An 18,612-nucleotide genomic window follows, 5' to 3' on the forward strand; every position below is an offset into this window, starting at 1 on the left:
CATACTACGTAGATAGCAAGTCGACGACTCATGTGTACAATACGACTCGGAAGTGGAGCATCAAGGCAGGCCATAAGGTTTATCCATCATTTTATAGTCTAAGAAAAGCTAAGGCAGAATGCTATCCAAATGAAATTGATGTGTGTGAAACACGTGCGGAAATTAATGTCCGGTCCCTATTAGATAAAACTGTTGAGCGTTTAGTTTTAGCAAATCAAGAAGTTTTTGTTAGTTTATTACCTACAAACTTGACGTATACTTTAATCAGCAAGTATGGTTGCGATGAATGCTCTGGCCATAGCACATATAAGCAAAAGTTTATATGCAGTTCTGACACTGATGAGTTTTTGTTTATATTTTCTTTCGTTCCTCTTCAATTACAGGATGAAAAAGGTAACATTGTTTGGCAGAATCCTCGACCTTCTTCTATCATGTATTGTCGTCCAATTAAATTTATTTTTTCTAAGGAAACAAAAGATTTTATCGTTTTGAAACAAACAAACTTTTAGAGGAGATAAATGCGTTGTAGCCAACAAAGTACATGCTCGAAGAATACGAAGTTTCCGTAAATCACAATATGCTTCTAACAATGATTGACCGAAAAGTTTGCAATGCTTTGACTGAAACTTCTTCCGCACAAAAGTGTTATATTTGTGGTTCCACTCCAAAAGATATGAATAATGAGTTACGGGACTTTACGGCTAACCGAGATAATATTGATTTTGGTTTGTCTACTCTACATGCATAGATAAGATGTTTTGAATGCTTGCTTCACATAAGTTATCGCCTCGAAGTAAAAAAATGGCAGCTTAGGAGTGAGGCAGATAAAGAGAGTGTAAAGCTACGTTCCAACGAAATCCAGAATAAATTTAAATGTGTATTTGGATTGATAGTAGATAAACCAAACCAGGTTTCGGCAATACCAATGACGGAAACACTGCTCGTAGGTTTTTCGAAAATTCTGAGGCTAGTGCTGAGATTACGGAATTGGATTAACGCTCATCAAAAGATTCGACACTCCTTCGCGCATTAGCATCTGGGTAAATATAAATATCCAAAGATTTGAAAAATTTGCGGTCGAGACTAAAAAACTATACATAGATCTCTATCCATGGTTTAATATGCCTGTTACAGTTCATAAAATCTTAGTGCATAGTATAAGTACATATTATAAAATCAGCAATTTTACCTATTAGTCAACTTTCTGAGGAAGCCGATTCAGGGATGATAACGCATAAAAGCAGTCGCGTGAAGCCATGAATAGAGATCTTATGAATATGTTGCTTATAACATCGGATGCTTTAGTTAACAGTTTTAGGGAGATACCTAAGAAAACTTTTAAAAGTCAGAAGTCCGATTATGTTGAGGAGTCAATAAATACCCCAGTTGTTTCAAGCTTTCACATTAGTGTTGCTGATGCTCATGACTATTCCACAAGTGACTCATAGAATGAAAGTGATGATAGCGAATAATAACATAATTATAAAAGATAACCTACCCTATAATTTTTTTTTGGATCAGGTTTTATTTAATTTAAATCTATTGGCTTTTCTACTTTGTATGATACTTTACTTTTAAATTTTTTTAATAAGTAATTTTCACATAATTTACTTAGATATTTACATTGTTATTATTATTATTGTAATTCACTTTTATATTCCTGACTGGTACTATAAAATAATTTTGTAAAAATTGTAGTGCCAGGATAAATACTCAAATAAATACAAAATATGTAAGTACATATGTACAGTCACTCACATAAATAAGTAGACACCCCTTTTTGGACAATTCGTACAATTTTCGCTTTCGCAAATTTATTTTAACTAATTTCCCATAAGAAAATTTGTCACGATCTATAACAAAAACTAAATTATATTTAAAAAATGTTTGAAAAATTCGACGAATTTTCATAAAAAATTTTAATTTTTTTTTCCGAATTTTTAGAATTTTTTACAGTATTGAGATTTGTAGTCCATTCAATTTAAGTACAATAAAGTAATATTCTTAAGTCCTTTCAATTTTTTTGGATCTATGTCACTTATTCACATGAGTTACTGTATATGAAATAAGCAAATGTATGCATATGAAGTAAAATTTTGGAAAACAATAAAAAAAAAAAGAACATATGGCTGAAAAAATTGACGTAGTTGTAATAAATGACTGCATATGAAACGGAAAATCTCATAAACTTATTTTGTCCAGCTAGCTTGTTCTACACGAAACACACGAAACACTGTGCAATGTGAGGATGAACCAGAAGTGAAGCAGAAGAGATACAGTTATTACAGGTTATGAAAGCTTATTCCAGTTCAAATGTCCCATTGATTGGTTGAGATTATTTCAGGAGTGCGTTGTTGATTGCATTATTCAATGGAGCTTCGTACTCAGAAACATGCGAATGAATCTGCGATAGAAGTTTGACATTTCAAGAAAACGTCGAGGACCTTGTGCTGTTTTTGGCAACGGAAAGTCCTTGATTGCCCGGACGCGCTTTTCTGGAGCTTGTATTCCAGCAGAAGAGATGATATAACTAATAAAAGGAATTTCATTAACTCCAAAAGTACACTCTTTGACGTTGGTCGCCAATCCATATTTTGCTAGACATTCAAAACTGATTTCAAGGTGGCGTTCGTGCTCTTCTTTGGAACGAGAGAAAATGAGAATTTCATCCATATAAACGAAACAAAAATTTAAACTTCGCAAAACCTCATCCATGAACCTTTCAAAGGTTTGGCCAGCGTTTCGAAGTCCAAAAGTTATGAATGGAAATTCAAAAAGGCCAAATGGAGTAATAATAGCAGTTTTGGAAATGTCATCTTCGGCTACAGGAATTTGTTGATAAGCTTTAACAAGATCAATTTTCGAAAATACCGTACAATCATCGATAAAGTGAGTGACATCGTGAATGTGACGGACAGGGTATGTGGGATAGTTCGAGCATTCAATGCACGAAAATTTTCACAAGGGCGCCAAGTTTAATCACTTTTTGGTGCCAAGTATAAAGGCGATGACCAGGAACTATCTGATGGACGAGTTGTACCAGCCTGTAATATAGCGTCGAATTCTTGTTTAGCTATTTTTAATTTCTCAGGATTTAAGCGTCGTACTTTGCATGTCACCGGTGGTCCAGTAGTTGTAGGAATGTGATGAACAGTCTCGTGTTTTATATTACGAGGTAAACCTGGTGGACGAGTAATTTCAGGAAATTGAGAAATGGGAGCACCGAAAGTCGACGAATCCTGAACTGCTTTAACACTGCTTTGCGAAGAAGACTGAGGAAAACCGTGTACTTGAAGACCAGATGTGACGTCGACGATGCGTTTTGTACGACAATCCGGTAAAAGGTGATAATAAGCAAGAAAATCAGATCCAATTATTGGTAGATCGACGTCAGCGACGATAAATCTCCATGGAAAATCACGACGAAGTCCTAAGTTGAGATTCAAGGTTAGAAAACCATATGTTTTGATGTTGCTTCCATTTGCAGCACACAAATCGTAACTGGCATGAGAACGACGATCACGTAATATACGCCGAGGACAGCAATATAACTCAGAACCAGTATCGACGAGAAAGCGATGTTTAGATATTTTATCAGTGACAATTGGGCGGCAACTGGTTGACAAGCAGTCTGATAACGCGTTCACAGACTGCTTTTTCCGTTTTCCAAATAATTACAGGGACTTATACATTTTTTTGCTTTGTCCTGGAATTTTTATGGTACCAACAAATTTGCTGGTTAGAGTTGCTCGATTTTGAGATTTGCTACGACGTCGTGAGCTGTTGGAAGAACTATGGTAATAATGAGGGCACGAACGAAAAGCAGACAATTCGGCCACTTGCTTTTGTAGATCAGCAATCTTATTTAATAAGTTGCCTTCGATACTTTTATCGCTGAGCGCTGCATTTACAGTGAAAGTCGGTGTGCTCGGTGGGACTTCGAAAATATTGTCAGCAAGCTCCGCAATGTTTTCGAGCTGCAATTCAGATTGAGTCGCAAGGATAGCCTGGACGTTGGACGGAAGACGTTTAAGCCAGAGTTGACGAAGGAGGTTATCCTGCACGATAGTTGAACCAGCGAGAGAGCATAAGTGGCGAATAAACTGCGATGGTTTGCGATCGCCGAGCTCTTCCTCACTGATAATTGGCGGACTCATTGTTCCTCAGACGCAGACAAACGATCAATCAATTTTGTGCGAAAAAATGTGTATGGATACAGCGGAGGAGGATTTTCTATAACGTCATCGATTTCCAATGCGATACGTGTGTCCAGCTGCGAAACAACATAATGGAACTTTGTTACCTCTTGTGTGATATCGGACAACGAAAATTGCGAATCTGCCTGCAAAAACCATAACTTTGGTTTGTCAGACCAAAAAGGCGGCAGTTTTACTGCAACACGATGAACTACAGGGCGATGATCAGCGAAGTTAGCTGCTAAATCATAATCCTGATGCTGCTGCTGTTGTCGTGGTTGAGGTGATGGTGGCTGCTGCTACTGATGCTTCAATTGACGCTTATGTTGTTGTTGCGCTTGTTGGCTTAATTCGTCAATGTGTCGTTGAAGCTCCTCATTTTCTTCGCGAAGGGTAACGAGCTGATCTTCATCTCGAACCATCTTATGAGATAGACGTTATATACTTTTATCGGGGTCACCAATATAGGTAATAAGGAATAAATATTTCCTATTGAAATTTAGAAATAACATTATTTTATTATTTCACAATTAAAAAGGTTAATAACGAACTGAACAATGAAAACTTGTTGAACAATAAAATTTAAATGTTCGCTGTTAAGCACCACTTTTGTTCTGAAAACTTGAACTGCACCGCCACACATATTAAGAACATACGAGGTAAGGAATTAGAGTTGCGAAATTCTCAAATGAATTTTTATTTGCCCGACAATATACATATGAATACAAGCAATTTATCTTAAAAAGACGTATATTTGCAAGCGATAGTTGGTTGAGTTTAGGAAGAAAAAAAAATAATGCATACATTAGGGTGTTCATTTTTGGCTGGTCGCGTTTTTTTGTTTTTTATTCTTTCTTTTCATTACTTTTTTTGCCTTTAAGTTTTTGCATTTGTTATTACCTCTTTCTTTCATTTTCGTGGTTTAAGAAATTGATTTAGTAAAAATAGGAAATAGCTAGTTGTACTGTTAAGTTTAACAAAATTGTATTAAATACTAAGTTATAATCAAATTTGGAGTTGAATTATTTAAATGCTAGATTAGAATTACATTTGGATATTTGTAAGAATAGGGTAATAATAATAATTTAAATAAAAAAAACAGAAATTGTAAATATTAGTAAGATGAAATTCCATGTTTGAAGATTTTACATTTGAAAAGATGGAAGGCTAAGTTTCGTAGGCCTTTGGTGAGGGTGTTGAACCTGAGTAATGGAGGTTAGATAGGGGTGACGACTGGGCGATTGTCGACATGACTTGAGGGACCTTCAAACGGACGGACTTGAGTCAGGTTTTGGGGGCGCTCTAAAATAAGAGGAGTCAGCACAGCGCCCATGGCTTCGCGTACAATACGCTGAAGGGGTGGGTAGACTCCCCCTGACTTTGGACGGGCCTTCCCTTCTTTAACGCTTCTTCCTCTTCTTCTACCTCTTGATCTTGTCTCTCCATTGTAAATTTTACCAGGCATGATTCTCATAATTTTGTTGTTGTATCCCACCCCATACGACGACCTCGCAGGGGCCAGCAACCATGCCACATTTCTACCTATATCTTCAATTCTCTTAATTCACTTCTTAGGTTAGGGTAAGTAGGTTTCATTGTTGCAACATCGCGGGCTATCCGTCGCGAGTGATATGTGCTACCATGATAAATTGATGGGGGTCGTATCCCTGCACCTTTAGGGTTCCTTGTGTAGTTTTCAAAGTTTGCATAAGCGGCACTTAGGGGTGGTAGGGTACTACAATAAATTCGTATACTATTCAATACAAATCTTGTGTTTTCTGTAGCGTTGATTAGCGAATGCGGATGCTGAAGCTCCCACATGGTTGTTCCAGCAACAGCTGTGTGTGAGGCTTGCAACACGCGTTTGCACGGGGTAGTTTTCTAAAGGGTGGGGATTAAGGTGGTACATCCAGGATCCGGTATCGGATACTGAATCCTGAAGTACACACTTTAAAGTTCATAAATCAGGGAATTAGCGAGATTACACAACGTCGGAAAGAGAACGCACGTACTGAAAACCCCTACAATGATCTCTACAAGTACAACACCCTATACACACCAAAGCAAACCAATATATACATATTGTGGCAAATGTTGACATCACTAGGCTGGTTAATAATCAGGCAACAACAAAAACTTGAAGCAGCAGCGGGTTAGGGGGTCAGAATATAACCGCGGTAGGTATGCCTGTCATAAGAGGCGACTAAAATACCAGATTCAAGGGGCTGTGTAGCGCAACCCTTTCAGGTTGCCAGCGCAATATATAGCTTCTCCAAACCCAATTGTCAACCTCACCTATACGTGGCAAATCCTGTTTCACGAACAGACGAGGCTCTGGCGACCCCAGCTCCTCATGGAACGTGGGGGTGGGGAGGGAGGGATGGCCTGGAGGTTTAATGTGGCCATATAAATCGTTCCCGAGATGGGCGGGCTAGCACCTGCTGTATTACCGGAGCGTACCGGATCTGTATCCGGCAAAGGATCATCACATCAGCCGAAATTGTTACTCACACATACACAATCTAGCTCAATTAAAAGCAGGATATACAACAGTTCTATAAGGCGAAACGTCTAGACTTTAATAGAAATATGCGAATGAAGCAACGGAGCGTATAAAAGCAGCGCAAGCTGAGCAGTCAGTATTCAGGTTTGATTTAAGCACGCTATTGGTTGTGAAGTATAAATGTTGTAAATTGTGAAGTACCCTCAAAGTAGTCTAATAAAGACCATTTTGTATTATTGAATATTGGAGTTATTTATTCAACAGATTAGCGATTCGAACGTTAGCAGAAGGTTTGGAATAAGTGGAATTCTCTAAATTCGTTACAATTGGTTTCACAAGAGGAATTGTTGAACAAATTCCGAAGATTTCTAATACAACTTAGACATGGCAAAGTTGAGTGAATTGAAGATACAGCAACTGAAGGAGGAGTTGGAAGCCAGTGGGTTGGATACTACTGGCAACAAATCCGAGCTACAAGCACGACTAAGGGTAGCTATGGTATTTGAGGAATCAGTGCTGAAGAGTATGTCTTTCATTCTTATAGCGACAAGACAACAACAAAAATTGAAGAAAAAACGAAACACCGCAGACAGTGACGAGCACAAACTTTAACATGATGTTGTCTGCAATATCTGCACAAACATCGACAATGGCATCTCAGCTGGAGTCACAGGAGGCACGCATTTCAGAAATGTCATATATGTCATATCAACTGGAAGCGCAAGACACCCGTGTATCTGTAATGTCGACACAAATTTCGGAACAGGTATCATTGCAGCTCTTTGCGAAACTGGAAGAACAGGATGCAAAAAATTTTACAACTCGAGGGTAAAATTAATGCCGAGAGAGAAGCGTCGAAAAGTCTTATGGAGCAGTTACAACTAAATAAGCTGTTCCAGCGAGCAATCCGAAGGTAAAAACCCCAGATTTTGACAGATCTTTTCCTTTCCAAGTATTCAAGCTTCAATATGAGAAGAAGTCAGCAGTGAACAACTGACATGCTGAAGATAAAGTTGCTGCACTGTTCGTGGCATTGAAAGGGCCCGCTACTGAAATCTTACAGACTATTTCAGAGCACGAGCGGAACAGTTATGAACCATTGATGGCCGCTGTCGGGAGACGTTACGGAAGCGAGCATATGAAATAGATATACCAAATTGAATTGCAAAACCGTTACCAAAAAGCGAATGACACTTTGCAGGAATTTGCGTCTGTTGTCGAAATGCTGGCCCATCTAGCAATTGCGGACGCACCCGTGGATACACCGAAATGGTAAAAATTCAGAGCTTTATTAATGGAATACGGGACGTTGAAACAAAGCGAGTGACATACGCAATCCAAAACCAACAGTATCCCATGCGCTGACTCAGGAAACAGCAGCGCTTCTGTGTAAGCCAGCTTTCAAAGCACGCCGTGTGGAAGTAGAAAGGCCAGACTGGAAGAACACTATATTAGAGGCGTTGAAAGGATCGCAAAAGCGGAGTGACAGAGTAATCAAATGCTCCAAATGCGGAACGCCAGGACACATTGCACGTCGTTGCGGTTTTGACCCTAGTGGTTCCAGCAGCATTAGCGGTATTAAGTGCAAATTTGGAGGAGATGAGCTAGAGCGAGTCAGATGTAAAGATCGAGAACTTGCCCCATCTATTGAATGTCCTATGATATCTGTATCACAAATCGAAAAAAAAAATTGATTAGCCTTACCGTCAGAGGAAACGTGCATGGCAAAGAGCTGCACTGATTGTAGATACGGGGGCATCTCATTCTTTAATCCGATCTGAATTGGTCAACATGAGATCAAAACCGTTACCTGGAGCAAGATTGCGTACGGTCACTGGCGAGTATAACCAAGTGCAAGGAGAAGTGGTATGTGAGGTCTTAATTGGAAAGGTCCGGTCCTACACAAATTCGGTGTGTGTGATTGTAGATGAAGTCATATTGGGAGTGGATTTATTATTTTACCATGGCATCAGGATCGATATGCAGAAAAGGATTATGCAGTATAAAGACAAGGATGTGCCACTTAACTACAGTTTTGAGAACGGGTTCAGCAGTAAGCGAATGCTGGCGAAGGATACTCTACAAAGACCACGAAAGTCAGAGACAGCAGGCCGGACAACGCCATGTGGAAGGGATAGGCCAAACGAATCAAAACCGAAGGTACCTGCGAGAAAAACACTGGCATTGGCAAACCCTAATTGACGCTCTAAAACAAAGGAAACAATTTCACAGAAAGAATGCCAGAGTGGTTTCAAACCAGGGTGCACTACTCATGTGGAACGTCAAGACGATACTGATTATGCAAAGACAATCCGTCAAGATCAAGCCCTAGTTCATTGGCCAAACAACAGAGTAGTAGGATGGAACACAGGTACGGCGAGAACAACAATTCGGAAGGTTTCTTGGAGAAAGATTTGGTACTGTTATACAACCCTGACCGGCGGAAAGGTGTTCCATCAAAATATCAATGTAGCTGGGAAGGAACGTACAAAGTTGTGAAGCGGATCAGCGACGTCATCTACCGCATAAAAACAATTGGGAAACAACGAAATAGAAGGGTGTTTCATTTGGAGAGGCTAGCAGCGGTTGGATCGAGAGATTTGTCTTATCGGGACGATCAGACTTAGGTGGAGGGCAGTGTGGCTAATGTTGGAATCACTAGCCTAGTTAATAATCACGCAACAACAAAAACATGAAGCAGCCACTCTTATTTAAATGCACACATTAAAGCTAGTCACACTTATGTACAAGGCAACGAGGGGATACCTCACACACACAGATTAGTCATCAGCCGAAATTGTTACTCACACATACACACGCATATATGTAGCTCAATTACCAAGCAGGATATAAAGCAGTTCTAGAAGGCGAAACGTTTAGACTTTAGTAGAAATATGCGAATGAATCAACGGAGTGTATAAGCGGTTTTCCCTAAATTCGTTAAAATATGTATATATAAATTAATAATATTTTTTGGTTGAAGTTTACTGAATTTTGTTTTTTTATCTTCATAAATTTTGTATATGTGAAAATACTATTTACTATCAGCCCAATTCTAAATATTCCCTCGGATTTTTTTTCTCGCAGATTTTTTTATTCCCGCGGAAAATTTCCTCCAATTCTTTTCTACTAGGGAGAACAATAATTGGGGAATAAATTTTCGAATTCTCGAAGTCAGCTGTTTTTGTTGTTGAAATTTCGTTCCGCATTTCTTATTTTATTTAAAAAATAGAAAAGTTTAATTATTGTTGGGAATTTGTTTAAAAATTAGAAAAAAAATATAAACAATGCACAGTATTGCATTTCATGTGATATTCACTGAAATGAGTAATGAATTGGTGCCACAGCAACATCAGGAGCATAAGAAGGAGAAGACGGCGGGATAACACAAATCCGCCGGAGTTGCCTGCTTTCATTCAGCAAAGAAATTTTCTGGCGGCCAAGTCGAGTTGAGTTCGCCATATGCCAAAATCTATTTAAGCCTTCTTAAAAAATCCTTGCGCAATTTCTGGATGGCTGCATCAAATATACCAAAAGCTCTTCCGTTGCTTATGATATACTTTTCGACTTAAAATAAAGAATATTGTGGTTGTTGTTGTGTTGTATTAACAGTGAGAATATTGTGGTAAAATGTACATTAGGGGTATGACATTTTTCTAACACCTATTTAACATGGCAACACGTGATGAGAAATAGTGAAAAAAATAATAACTGCGTTTTTATTTTTTCATTTTATTGCAAAAACTTCACGCAGAAACAAAAAATTAAATTTGAATGCAAATTCCATACATTTGCCAAATTAAAAGGCAATGAACTTATTTGCGCCTTTTTTTTTGTTCGTTTTGTTTTGCTCGTCTTTCGTATTTTATTTGTATTTCTACACAATACATAACGGCTATTAGATGGTTTATGAAATAATCAAAGCGCGTGTCATCAACTTGCCAATTACATATAGTTTGCTTATGGTCTCTTAGCATTCGAGGTGTCTTGTTCAATAATGTCTTTTAAAAAAAGTGGTGATGAAGTTTTGAAAAGTTCAAAGCAATGAAAAAATAACTTAACCATCTTTGAAAAATCCAAGAATAAAGGAAGAGATATCGATAACATTGAAAAAGCCTTAAGTGAACTGTACAAGATTCCAAAACAGACCGTTATAATAGGAAGGGATAATGAATTAGCGAAAACGGAAAAATTAAAAAAGAAAAGATGCCAGCTTATTACAAATGAAATGTTTGATTTGTGGTCTAAACTAAACTTTCAAAGCATAAGACGCTCATCTATAGAACGGAAAATAACAAACATTTTAAATGATTGTTCAACATTTCTAAAATATCCGGGTGCAAGAAATGTCATAATGAGGTTCAAGAAGTTATGTGGTATAACTAATTTAAAAGGTATTTGGATAAGTACTGAGGACAAAGCGTTATATCAACTTCAAATATCTACGAATGGAGAAGTTGGTTACACGAAAGCTAAAGCTCTTGATGTGTATCCCTCCAAAGCTGCTCTTTTTAAACAAAAAGATAATGAAGGAAATGTTAAAAGCACCTTGTGTATTAATGAAAATGAACTCGACAGTTCTACATCATCAACCGAAACTATCCAGCAATAATACAGCCCATCTGCTGCTGAATATCAAGCTCTTTCAAGAATCAAACAAATGAAGTGTTCAACAAAAGCAACAGTGGCAATGGTTACAAAAGCCAGTGTTAGCACCAAAAATGCCGCTAAAATATGTAATGAGTTGGCAAAAGAAAGAATTGATTTAGCAACACCGTCACAATCTGGTATTTACAAAGCATCGATAAAAGCAGCGCAACGTTTGGAGGAAAATTATAAAACTGTCTTAAGATATGATATTTTGTGTGTTCATTTTGATAGCAAGAAATGTCGGAAAAAAGAAGTGCAGGCCGTGTGTTGACAAATGAAACAAAAGAAGTAAAGGTAGCGGTCATGGTTCTTGAAAACGGGAAAAGTTTGACTATTTTTGAAGGTACCTATTTAATAATATATTTTTAAAACTTAATTTTAATTTTCTATAACTTTTGAAGCAATTAAAAATGACCTGGATAAATTTCAGCTGTGGAATTCCGTCAAAATGATAGCTTGTGATACAACAAACGTTAATACCGGAAAAAATAATGGAGTTGTAAAGTCACTACAGACTTGTTTTGAGAAAAAAGGTTGGTCCCCGCCGCAGTATATTAGTTGCCAACATCACGTGCTAGATTTAATTTTGAAGCATGTAATGGATGAGTTACTTGTTCGAAAGTCAATATCACCAAACATCTCTTATGATAAATTTTCCGAATTGATAATTACTACGACAATCTGAAATAAAACTACAAACAAACCGGAGATAAATTAGAAATAAAATCTATAAAATGGCGTGATGATATGCAGTTTTTATATGAACTAGGACAAGGTTTTAAGCACTATGACATAAACAACAAATTTCCATACATAAAATTCAAAGTTCTTTCACCGCTCAGCAACGCTCGCTGGAATTCAAGAGCTATTCTCTTAAAAGAACCAATTTCCTTTAACTACTTTCATGCATTCCCTTTAATTAAACAAGTGAAAAAACTCCTACAAAATGGCAGAGAAATTTCCCTCTCCCTCACATTCATAATACCCACTTTTCTCACATAACCGGTTTCCGCTTTTTCGAACATTGTTCAGAATAAGAGGAAAGGGAGATGTTTTGGCCCGAGGCCTAAATTCATATTAACCCGCGGCACTCTAATATCACCACTTTATCGACCACTAGTTCGCCCACATGCATGTATATGTATACATAGGTAGGGTTATGTTGTCCGTACACATATTCATACATGCTGGTACAACTGTGTGGGGAAGCTTCCCCTTAAAACCGGAGACTTTTCCCACGATTCAACGGTTGTCCTCGACCAGGAAACCGTCTACTTTGCCAGCGATTGTCGAGCGAACCTCTGCTATCAACGTCCGAGGAACCCCGCCATCTTTCACTTTTTGAAACAAAGTAAATTATTGTGTTCTAATTACACTTTTCACTTAAATAAAATCACTGTTATAACGAGAAATATCTCGCTTTGCTTCTTTTATTTTGCTAATTTAAATAATCCGAACACAATTGTGGTGCCTCCACTCCGCCGAGTCTGCGAGACATCTCAATTGTTCATGGTTCGTTCTCACCGTTAAAAGGAACCAACGCCGATACCAATACAGTCCACATTGCTCAAAATTTTAAAACAAGAATTATCCTGGTGCTACAATATAGTTTTATACAGTTCCTTGGAATTTTTAACATATCCTCTTGGTAATACATTCATAATTTTAATGCGGTGATATTTTGCATCTTATGGTAATACACAACACTTTTGCTTGGTGATACACAACACTTGGGTTTGGTTCAAACAAACATCGTAGTTGTAATTTTCATCATCTTGGTGGTACACTCCGAGTGCAATTTATATACAAATTATCGTGATGGTATTCTTTATTTCCCGGTGACACTACACAACCTGGTAATTTACCGCATCAAAACAACAACAAACACTCCATCAAGCACTGTCAGACTAAAACTCCAAGCAGCTGCTATGTATGTAATATATTTCTTGCCACTTGTTTTTTTGTTATATTGAGGTTAAGTTTTATTTAAAAAAGTGTCGCGAGTGTCCCGAAATCTGAACCGCGAAAAAGTGAAAAATACCAGTGGTTATCTGTGCGATAGAGTGCCTTAATTTCTTCTTGTGCAAATGAAACCCAGTTGTGAAACTGCCACCTACCGCGTGTGTCGATCCAGAGTATCCAACGACCACGATAAGGCGACACATAGAGGTAACATAACCCCACTTTAGCGTTTTAAAGCACCAATTAGCTTATTAAAATCGCGTAACATTGATTGTACATAAATTTTGAGAAAAAATATATCCACTCACGCGCACATTAATTTAGTTTTCGCAGCACTGGTAATTTTCACTAGTTCAAGACATTCTTTGATATATCGCGCACTTTGCACTTTGCTCTCAGTATACAAGTCCTTACAAATAAATTACTACAAGTAACAATATATACATATATTATTTACGTGTGGGTGGTGTTTCATTCTTCCCTGAAATTAATCAGACGAGTCGACCAAGTCTGACCCAAACCAAATCAATCGCCACAAACATCGAAAATAAATACATATAAGAGTGAGGTCACATTAATATACGTTAGTAGAAGGTGTAATATGAGCGGATTTTCCCCGAAATTCGTTACAATAAAAAATTATTGTATTTCTTTTGGAAAAACCAAACGAGTCGGCCAAGTCGGGCCAAAATAAATAAAGGCCTTCATAGAAACACTGCCTCCTTTTTTTAAGGACTATTTAGTTTGTTTAGTTGGGTGCCAATAATTTTTTGCGAAAATGGAAACTTATATCCGATCAGCTGAGTTAATCACAGAGTTTGAAAAACAGTACAGCCTTATTCCAGAGGAAAATCATACAAAGCACACCCTTTCGATACAGCAAGAAGAGTTTCGCACCTTATGGAAGAAGGTTAAGTCTGCGTTTGACTCACTGATGGGATCAAAGGCTATCACGCAAATGACGTGGTGGCCATCCGGAAAAAAACATATGACATGTTACTCAATTTACGTGCGATGCTTATCCACAATTGCAATTACTGGCATATGCTGATGACATTGATATCATCGGCCTAAACACCCGCGCTGTTAGTTCTGCTTACTCCAAACTGAAAAAAGAAGCGGTAAAGATGGGTTTGATGGTGAATGAGGACAAAACGAAATACCTGCTGTTATCCAGCAAAGAGTCAGCGCATATGCGCCTTGGCAACCACGCTACTGTTGGCAGCCATAATTTCGAAATAGTAAAAGACTTCGTTTATTTGGGAACCAGCATAAACACTAGCAACAACATCAGCACTGAAATCCAGCGAAGAATCAATCTATCCAATAAATGATACTTTGGACTAGGTAGGCTATTGAAAAGTAAAGTCCTCTCTCGGCGAACGAAAATCATACTCTATAAGTCATTTATCGTACCCGTCCTGCTATATGGGGCAGCAGATGAAGCGGCATTGGGAGTGTTCGAGAGAAAAGTTCTTCGAAAGATTTATGAACCTCTACGCGCTGGCGATGGCGAGGACCGAAGAAGATTTAATGATGAGCTGTAGGAGCTATACGCAGACATCAACATGGTCCAGCGAATTATAACGCAGCGGCTGCGCGGGCTAGGCCATGTTATGCGAATGAATGATGATGCTCCGGCCAAGAAAGTGTTTCTATCGGAACCCGCCTATGGAAGCAGAGGTAGAGGGCGGCCCCAACTCCGTTAGAAGGACCAGGTGGAAAACGATTTAAACTCCCTTGGTGTGACCAATTGGCGCCGGTTGGCGGAGCGAAGGAGCGACTGGCGCGCCTTGTTGGACGGCCATAACCGTTTAGACGGTTAAGCGCCATTTAAGTAAGTAAGTAAACTTATCCACGATATCTGCTGAGGCAGAGAAGTATAAAAAAGTAGAAAATACAGCTATCATTGAGCAAGCACCCCCAGCAGCACCTCGCGGGCATAAGATCCGCCTCCCTACTTGCGACATGGAGATTTTCAAAGCCGATAATTTATCATGGCCAACCATTCGTGACCTGTTCACGGCCTTATATATAAATAATTCCGACCTACAGGGGGGTGGAAAAGCTATTCCACTTGAACAATAAGACACAGGGTGAGGCCAAAAACATAGTAAACAAATGCCCTCTAATAAATGAGGGTTTCGATATGGCCTAGAAAAATCTGTGTGAAAGATATGAAAATAAGCGTATATAGGTAAACACACAGTACCAAATTCTGTTCAATTTAAAGAAGGCAGAGAGTGAGTGTGGTAGTTCGCTAAAGAAATTACACAGCGATATAAACAATTACCTATCGTTCCTCAAGTATCACAAAATCGACACATCCAATTGAGATGCAATTTTAATATATTTGTGTTCCACAAAGTTAAAGTACGTTGGCTCTATGGGAACAAATCATAGACCACAAAATGGCCATATCTAAGCGGGAAGATATGGACAAGTTCCTCTCAAATAGGTTCCAGACACTTGAAACAGTGTCTAGCTTCACTGGTACTACCGCCCAAAAGGGACAAAAGCCACAAAATACTCGGCATACAACCGAAACCCCCACAAAAAGACTTGGTGCCTTCCAAACGAAGGTATCAAAACCTACATCAAAGTCAACATCAAAACTTTTTTGGAAAATGTGCAAAGCTGAACACAGGTTATGGAATTGTCCCCGATTCTGTGACTTAACCCCAGTGGAGAAAATCAACTTCATCAAATCCACGGGGGTGCCTAAACTGTTTATCCCCAGGACACACAGTGACGAAGTGCACCAGTTCCTACAACTGTGCCAGATGCCACTTTCGTCACCAGACGCTCCCGTAATCGGAGACATTTAGCAAACTGCGGTGCGCAACCCATTTAAAGATGCGGATAATATCCCACCAACTTCGGCGCAGGCGCGAAAAAGACAGGAATCGGGGCAACTAAATTCTTCTGCGAACCAGAATGTAAAATCCTGTCATACTAATTCCAGCACAGGCGTGCTATTAGGAACTGCTCGTTTAGACATTCACCATAATGGTACCGACTTCTCAGCGCGGGTACTAATTGACTGAGGGTCTGAATGCTCTTTCATGGCAGAAAGACTAAAACGCAGAATCAATTTGCCGGCAAGGAAAATGCATGCCCAAATTTCAGGCATCACCAATGCAGTATCTGCTCAAGTGAAAGAGGCATCCACCATCGAGCTACGTTCCCCAGTGGACCCATGCTTCAGCTTGACTTCTCCGGTTCTTATTTTAGCCAAACTTACTGGAAATCTGCCATCCTGCCATATCAACACAATGACGATGCAGGCATTCCCAGACTTGGTTTTGGCAGACAAGAGGTTCTACGTCAACGATACGTGGTGGATACATTTATCCCCAAATTATACGAAGCGGTCTGAAAAAGAATGTACTTAATATACTTTTGACCCAAGAGACAGTGTTCGGTTGGATACTAACCGGTCGAATCGAGGAACCGAGTCCAGCAAAGAGCATCGTGTCATTTTACAACGAGGCTGCGTTGGACAACCAACTAAAAGCCTTTTGAGAGTTGGAGAATGTACCGAAAATTAAAAGCCGAAAATTAAAGGACGATGACAAATATTGTGAAAAGTTATATAGAGAAACCACAAAGAGAAACGAGGATGGAAAATATGTCGCTTCACTCGCATTTAGACAGGAATATCCGGGAGAACGAAGATTAGCAGGGTCCCTAAAACATGCATGCTCGCAATTCTTTCGAAATGAAACGCGGTTAAAGAAGAATCCGGAGTTAGGGAATGAATACATAAGGGTACATTCAGAATATCAGAGGCTCGGACATATGAACAAAATTAATGGTATAGCCGCAGCAGATGACCCCGACAACTACTTCCTTCCTCATCACGCCGTGGTAAAGGCGGAAAGCACAACTACAAAAGTCCAGGTCGTTTTCAACGTTTCAAGTCCGACTGCTAAAGGTACAAGTATGAACGACGTTTTGCTCCCAGGCCCGGTACTCAAAGCAGATCTCCCGACTCTTATCATTCGTTGGAGATGTTTTCGCTACGTCTTCAACAGTGACATAGAGAAAATGTATAGGCAGATTTGGATGAACGACAATCATACCAAATTTCAACGGATTATTTTTCGAAAAGATATGAACGAACCAATAGGACTCTACGAATTAAAGACGGTAACTTCCGGAGTTAATTGTGCCCCCTATCTTGCTGTAAGAATGCTCTTACAGTTGGGTGACGACGTACAAATTTCCCATTCCACACTATCAAACATACTCCGGGAATGTATGTATGTAGATGACGTCCTATCAGGAAGACACACCCATTATCAACCATTATGGCGAGAAACGAAATTCGACAGGTTTTACATTCGGCAGGGTTCCCATTACGAAAGTGGACATCAAACTCGGAGGAGGTTCTTAAAGACATCCCAAAATCGAAAGCATTAGGTATAAGGTGGAACGTACATTCTGACTTATTTTATTTCAAAGCGGGATCAATAGACAACCCTAACATGTTAACATAAAGAGAGATACTGTCAGTTATTGCCAAACTTTTTGATCCGTTAGGGTGGCTTGTCCCTTCACCCAAGATTATCTGGAAATAGATAGAATTTGAATACCACGTTGGGTACAATTCTCACTAGAAGACGAGGGTGAAATACACGGCTTCTGTGACGCATCTGAGAAAGCATATGCAGCAGCCGTGTACATGCACGTCAAAAAAGAGAATAATGTCTATACACATCTACTTATGGCAAAAACCAGAGTCGCACCAGTGAAGACAATCTCCCTCTCACGGCTGGAACTTTGCGGTGAAGTATTGATCGCAGAGATGATTGACTGAATCTTTAGGAGCATCAAATTAGGACCAATCACCATCCATCTATGAACTGATTCTAGCATTGTCCTCGCATGGCTACGGAAACCGCCTTGTTCCTTGTCAACCTTCGTCGTACACCGCATCACGAAGATCATCGATATGGTCGGAGGCAAGTACTGGCTACATGTGGATTCAGAATCAAACCCAGCGGATTTAGGAAGCAGAGGTTTACCAGCGGGTTAATTAGTCAACAATTCGTTGTGGTCGCAGGGACCATATTGGTTGCAAGAGGACAACACCCAATGGGTAGTACAGGAAACGGACTACCATACATCATATGAGGAGAAGAAAGTGAAAGCACAGTCGTGTGCCGTCATAAAGGCCGAAAAAGAAGATATTCTCGATCGCTTTTCAAATTTACCACGAGCTCTAAGAGTCCTTTCCTACGTTGGGAGATTTACAACAAGAACGCATCCTAAAACTAAAGCAGGATTCCAAGAAAA

General features: G+C 39.2%; 1 protein-coding gene and 1 pseudogene across 1 annotated transcript in view; one reads left to right on the forward strand and one right to left on the reverse strand.

The window, feature by feature from the left end:
- Window positions 1-18,612, reverse strand: part of Syt7 (Synaptotagmin 7) — a 1,421,749-nt gene that overhangs the window by 747,884 nt on the left and 655,253 nt on the right. The gene's annotated exons all lie outside the window — the stretch shown is intronic.
- Window positions 8,491-12,034, forward strand: LOC137234374 (uncharacterized; annotated as a pseudogene).

This window comes from Eurosta solidaginis, chromosome X (assembly GCF_040869045.1).
Source record: "Eurosta solidaginis isolate ZX-2024a chromosome X, ASM4086904v1, whole genome shotgun sequence".
NCBI classification, from domain to species: Eukaryota; Metazoa; Arthropoda; class Insecta; order Diptera; family Tephritidae; genus Eurosta; species Eurosta solidaginis.